This window comes from Heterodontus francisci, chromosome 29 (assembly GCF_036365525.1).
Source record: "Heterodontus francisci isolate sHetFra1 chromosome 29, sHetFra1.hap1, whole genome shotgun sequence".
Classification (NCBI taxonomy): Eukaryota; Metazoa; Chordata; class Chondrichthyes; order Heterodontiformes; family Heterodontidae; genus Heterodontus; species Heterodontus francisci.
In genome coordinates, this window is record NC_090399.1 from 52,928,568 (window position 1) to 52,935,336 (window position 6,769).

General features: G+C 43.6%; 1 long non-coding RNA gene across 1 annotated transcript; it reads left to right on the forward strand.

The window, feature by feature from the left end:
• Positions 1-1,518: 1,518 nt before the first annotated feature.
• Positions 1,519-6,554, forward strand: LOC137346295 (uncharacterized). The gene is made up of 2 exons (XR_010968696.1): positions 1,519-2,294; positions 4,623-6,554. It is a non-coding gene; the product is annotated as an uncharacterized lncRNA (long non-coding RNA).
• The last annotated feature ends 215 nt before the right edge of the window (positions 6,555-6,769 follow it).

Sequence of the window (6,769 nt, forward strand, 5' to 3'; positions counted from 1 at the left end):
ACAACCTAACTGCAGCACTCACCCTCACTGTACACTCTCACACTGTGTGTCTGTCCCATTAATTAAGTACACACACCCTGACTGCAGCTCTCACCCTCACTGTACACTCTCACACTGAGTGTCTGTCTCATTACTAAAGTACACACACACTGACTACAGCTCTCACCCTCACTGCACACTCACACTGAGTGTCTGTCCCATTGGTAAAGTACACACAACCTAACTGCAGCACTCACCCTCACTGTACACTCTCACACTGTGTGTCTGTCCCATTAATTAAGTACACACACCCTGACTGCAGCTCTCACCCTCACTGTACACTCTCACACTGAGTGTCTGTCTCATTATTAAAGTACACACACCCTGACTACAGCTCTTACCCTCACTGTACACTCTCACACTGAGTGTCTGTCTCATTATTAAAGTACACACACCCTGACTACAGCTCTTACCCTCACTGTACACTCTCACACTGAATGTCTGTGCCATTATTATAGTACACACACACTGACTGCATCTCTCACCTTCACTGTAAACTCTCACCAGGTGTGTCTGTACCATTATTAAAGTACACACACCCTGACTGCATCTCTCACCCTCACTGTACACTCGCACACTGAGTGACTGTCCCACTATTGAAGTACACACACCCTGACAGCAGCACTCACCCTCACTGTGCACTCTCACCAGGTGTGTCTGTCCCATTATTAAAGTACACACACCCTGACTGCAGCTCTCACCCTCACTGTGCACTCTCACACTGAGTGTCTGTTCCATTGTTCAAGTACACACCGCCTGACTGCAGCTCTCACCCTCACTGTACACTCTCACACTGAATGTCTGTCCCATAATTAAAGTACACACAGCCTGACTGCAGCTCTCACCCTCACTGTACACTCTCACACAGAGTCAGTCACATTAATAAAGTACACACACCCTGACTGCAGCTCTCACACTCACTGTACACTCTCACACTGAGTGTCTGTCGCATTACTAAAGTACACACACCCTGACTGCAGCTCTCACACTCACTGTACACTCTCACACTCACTGTACACTCTCACACTGAGTGTCTGTCGCATTACTAAAGTACACGCACCCTGACTGCAGGACTCACCCTCACTGAATACTCTCATACTGGGTGTCTGTCCCATTATTAAAGTACACACACCCTGACTGCAGCTCTCACCCTCACTGTCCACTATCACACTGAGTGTCTGTCCCATTATTAAAGTACACACACCCTGACTGCAGCTCTCACCCTCACTGTACACTCTCACACTGAGTGTCTGTCCCATTATTAAAGTACACACACCCTGACTGCAGCTCTCACCCTCACTGTACTTTCTCACACTGAGTGTCTTTCCCATTATTAAAGTACACACACACTGACTGCAGCTCTCACCCTCACTGAACTCTGTCACACTGAGCGTCTGTCCCATTATTTAAGTACACACACCCTGACTGCAGCTCTCACCCTCACTGTACACTCTCACACTGAGTGTCAGTCCCATTGTGAGAATAAGAAATACTGAAATGTTGTTTCTACAGCTTGTGGAAAATTACCGCGAAGTCATTTCTGCACAACATAATGAAGTCACTGAAAAAGAGAACTGATAAGGGGATGTAAGTAAAGACCTTGAGACAGGACAGCAGTTAAAAATTGTGCTTAGTCAGAGAAAAGAGAAACAGCAAGAGTTAGAACAAAGGATGTAGTGAATAAGAAACTGCCCCACAAAGATAAAGGCTGACAGCTGCAAGTTAAAACACACAATGGAGTGCCAAATAAGGTAAAACAACAACAAGAGTTAGGGGCTAGAAAGTTAGAGTAGGGGGAGAAGTAAACAGAGGAGGAGACTGTAGCAACCATAGGATAGGTTAGTGTCATAATATGTTATAACCAATAATGTAAAGTAAAGGCGTGGAAAAATGGATTTGTATTGTATAAACATGAACTGAATATGTTGATCGGTGTGCCTGCTTGTCGGACACCCGATCTTGCAAGAACGTTAAATAAACTTACTTCTTCAGAGTTTGACTTGGTGTAAATTATTATTAAGTGGGCTATGTTTCTCACAATTGGGGGCTCGTCCGGGATCTCTTCATCATTGCCGGGACCGCGGCCGACGACAGACGAGAAGACGCGTCCCGTTAATTTAAAAACGGTCTCGTTTCTCTCATTGGTAGCAGACTCGAGTAATCGACTGAAAACGATCCTAGGGAAGTCACTCTGAACGAGTATTTAGTGCGGCAGGTACACACGTGAAGTCAGGCAACTCCGTGCACGGACCAAGGTAAGAAAAACGACTTTTAAGTATTATCTTGGTGACTTCTGGTTAACTGTAGGATAAGACCTTCTAAGTACTAAAAGTCCTTGAGGAGTGAATTTTACAGTCCTGCAGTATAAGACCCTTCAGCTAGGAGGTGAATACCATAGGGTACAAGACCCTTCAGTTAGGAGGTGAATACTGTGGGGCAGTATAAGACCCTTCAGCTCGGAGGTGAGTACTGTATGGTATACGACCCTTCAGTTAGGAGGTGAATACCGTAAGGTATAAGACCCTTCAGCTAGGAGGTGAATACCGTAGGGTACAAGACCCTTCAGTTAGGAGGTGAATACTGTCGGGTATAAGACCCTTCAGCTGGGAGGTGAATACCGTAAGGTATAAGACCCTTCAGCTAGGAGGTGAATACCGTAAGGTACAAGACCCTTCAGCTAGGAGGTGAATACCGTAAGGTACAAGACCCTTCAGCTAGGAGGTGAATACTGTCGGGTATAAGACCCTTCAGCTAGGAGGTGAATACCGTAGGGTACAAGACCCTTCAGTTAACCATGGGAAATAAATCGTCTAAAAAGGAAGACGATGGGAGACAAGGAAAGTCTGCCGGCAACATCCCTCCAGAAAGTCCATTGGGACGGATGTTGGAGTATTGGGATTTAGAGTCAAAAACCAAGGAGAAAAAGACCCAAATATGATCTAAGGACAGCAAGAAGGACCACCCCTAAACCCGACGATAACGACGACGATAGAGACAGAGAGTCTCCTAAGACAATGATGACCTTGAGAGAGGTACCAATAGGAAATAATGAAATTGGATTTGTTAGTGCACCATTAACGTCAGGAGAGGTAAGAGTGTTTAAAAAGGAAATGAAAGTCCTCGTAGAAGACCCCTGAAAATTTGGGAAAGAGAAAACCCTCCCGGGGTAGGGGGAAACGAACCAGCCGAACAAAAATACCCTAATCAAGACCCGCAGTGGCAGAACAATAACATCGGCCATAGAGGCCAGATGAAAGACCTTAGAAATCTGATAGTAAAAGGCATTGGGGAATCTGTCCCGAAATCACAAAATTTGAATAAGGCCTTCGAAGTAAGACAGGAAAAGGATGAGACTCCCTCAAATTTCTTACAGAGATTACGGGACACAGTGAGGAAATATTCAGGTTTAGATCCAGAAGACCTAGTTGCCCAAGGACTCCTTCGAGTCCATTTTGTAACAAAATCATGGCCAGACATCCAAAAGAAAATTCAAAAGATAGATGGATGGAGTGAAAAACAATTGGACGAACTGCTCAGAGAAGCGCAGAAAGTTTTCGTTAATAGAGATGAAGCCAGAGAAAAACAGTGAAGCTTAAATGAGATGGTAATTGTACAAGTGTTCCACCCTTTTATGTTGTAAACAAGTAGTTGAAGCCCCTGCAAAACTTATGCCTTTACGGAGTTACCGCAGGCCCCTCTTATGGCACAAGCAGGCGACGTATTGAGTGCGACCCCTCTGGGTGTTGAAGGCTGTTTCCAGACAAATAGAGACCATTAAAGGCACCTAGGTGGGATCAAGGGATTGATTTTTAAAAATGTTTTGAAGAATCAAAGGGGGGACTGTGAGAACAGAATTTAGATTTTAGAATTTGTAAGAACAGAATTACATGGGAACATTTAAGATGAAACAATTAATCAGTCATGTATTGCTAACAAGCTAGCTTCAGTGCTGCAGGGAGGGACAGCTTATCAGAAATGACTTCATAACTTCAGGGCTGCAGAGGCAACTTGGCCTTGCAGCTGGTACAGTGAGAGAGAGAGAGAGAGAGAGAGACATTGTACTTCAACAGCACTCTTCTTATCACCCAGACATGACAATCCTAGGGGAAAGTTAGAATGAAAAACATACCGACCAGGCTAATACACACCCCCTTGTTAGAGGGTGGCTCAGCCTACCCTTCTGATTCAGCAGTTGCTGAGTTTTTTATATTTGCTTTTATATTATACTTTTTAAATGTTATTTGAGTAAATAGATCCACATAATCCTAGTGAATATATATAATCATATATAAGTTGATCAGTAGAGAGAAGGTTATCATAGAATGATAAAAGGGGGGAATGTGGAAGTGAGCAGAAAGGCATGGCACTGGTACTTGAAACAAGGTTACCCTGGACCAAATGTTTACCTATAGCGATACTCAGAATTCGGACAGCCCCTAGAAAAGATGTGGGACTGTCCCCTATGAAATGCTATTCGGATTACCCTAGATGGGAAGCAGGGGCGAGATGCCAACCTTAGAAACTAAAGATTCGTTTCTCAAGAACTATATACTGGCGTTGTCTTCCTCATTGTCATTCCTCAGGAAGCAAGGCCTGTGAGCACAGACACCACCTCTCGAATTTGCAGTACACAAGATCCAACCAGGAGATTGGGTTCTGGTGAAATCGTGGAAAGAGACTAAACTACAACTGAACTGGGAAAGACCATACCAGACTCTCCTAACCACTGAAACAGCCATAAGAACGGCAGAAAGAGGTTGGACCCACTACACAAGAATCAAGGGGCCGGTACAACCCCCCCGGCCGAGGAAGGAACTTGGACAACCGAATTAACAGAAGAACCATTGAAACTAAAGCTAAAAAGACTTTGAGTAACGAACTTTTTTTTATATAGCGGCGCGAGCGCGGAAATACTGTCTGTAATATTGTGTGCCTTCTCTCTTTCTTTTCAAAAGTAGCCAGGAAATAAAATGGGTTGGATGTTTTTGTATTACCCACTTCCAATTAGAAAACAAGGTGTTTGGAGTAACAGTTAGAGAAGGGAAAAAGAAAGGTGAATTAAAATGTTGTTTTCAGGTAACAATAGATAAGATTGGTAAACCATCTAACAAACTAAAAGGGACCTCTCATAATGACCCTAACATAGTAAAAATAATAGAGGTAAAAGACTTGAGAAAGACAATTGAGATAGAAACCGGTTACGGGGACACAAATGCCTGGGTAGAATGGATAAAATTACCTGTAAAAAGTTTGAACAAAAACAATTGCTATGCTTGTGCATCTGGTAGACCGATAGCTCAAGTAGTACCTTTCCCGCTGGGGTGGGAGCGTGACCGAAAGGGCATGGAATGCATGTTAGCCCTATATCAGGATAAGACGGCTTGGGGTATTCAAACTTGCATATCCTTGTCAATAATGTTCCCTCCCCTAGAGAAAGAAGATTCAAGGACTCCCCCTTCATTTTTAGCCACCAGTGTGAATCACACATCATGCGTACATCGACACGGTGCGGAGCTAACCAGAAATATGGGAGAGTTGAAGTCATGCACAGAGACTGAGGACGTAACTGGAAGAGTCAGGGGAGGGAACTACTCATCATTGAATGTCCCCAGAGCGGATTTATGGTGGTATTGCGAAGGAAAAATCCTGAGACAGACCCTACCCTCCCAGTGGAAGGGGACGTGCGCAATTGTTCAATTGGCAACACCATTCACCTTGGCATTTGAGAAACAAAAGATAATAACGAGGGAAAGGGGTAAAAGGGAAGCGATAGCGAACTCTTTTGATGACCAGGTGTACTTGGATTCCATAGGGGTGCCAAGAAGGGTACCTGATGAATTCAAGGCCCGAAACCAAATGACAGAATGGATAGTATCAACGGGAGTACAGACATTGAGAAGGCGGCTGAAATAATGCTCAGAGGATTTGAGAGGACATATGAGAACCCTCCTCAGTATGTAGAAAACAACAAGGATTAAGTAAAAGAAAAGGGGGAATTGTGAGAATAAGAAATACTGAAATGTTGTTTCTACAGCTTGTGGAAAATTACCGCGAAGTCATTTCTACACAACATAATGAAATCACAGAAAAAGAGAACTGATAAGGGGATGTGAGTAAAGACCTTGAGACAGGACAGCAGTTAAAAATTGTGCTTAGGCAGAGAAAAGAGAAACAGCAAGAGTTAGAACAAAGGATGTAGTGAATAAGAAACTGCCCCACTAAGATAAAGGCTGACAGCTGCAAGTTAAAACACATAATGGAGAGCCAAATAAGGTAAAACAAATACAAGAATTAGGGGCTAGAAAGTTAGAGTAGGGGGAGAAGTAAACAGAGGAGGAGACTGTAGCAACTATAGGATAGGTTAGTGTCATAATATGTTATAACCAATAATGTAAAGTAAAGGCATGGAAAAATGGATTTGTATTGTATAAACATGAACTGAATATGTTGATCGGTGTGCCTGCTTGCAGGACACCCGATCTTGCAAGAACGTTAAATAAACTTACTTCTTCAGAGTTTGACTTGGTGTAAATTATTATTAAGTGGGCTGTTTCTGACACCATTATTAAAGTAGACACACCCTGACTGCAGCTCTCACCCTCACTGTCCACTCTCACACTGAGTGTCTGTCCCATTATTAAAGTACACACACACTGACTGCAGCTCTCACACTCACTATCCACTCTCACACTGAGTATCTGTGTCATTATTAAAGTACACACACCCTGAC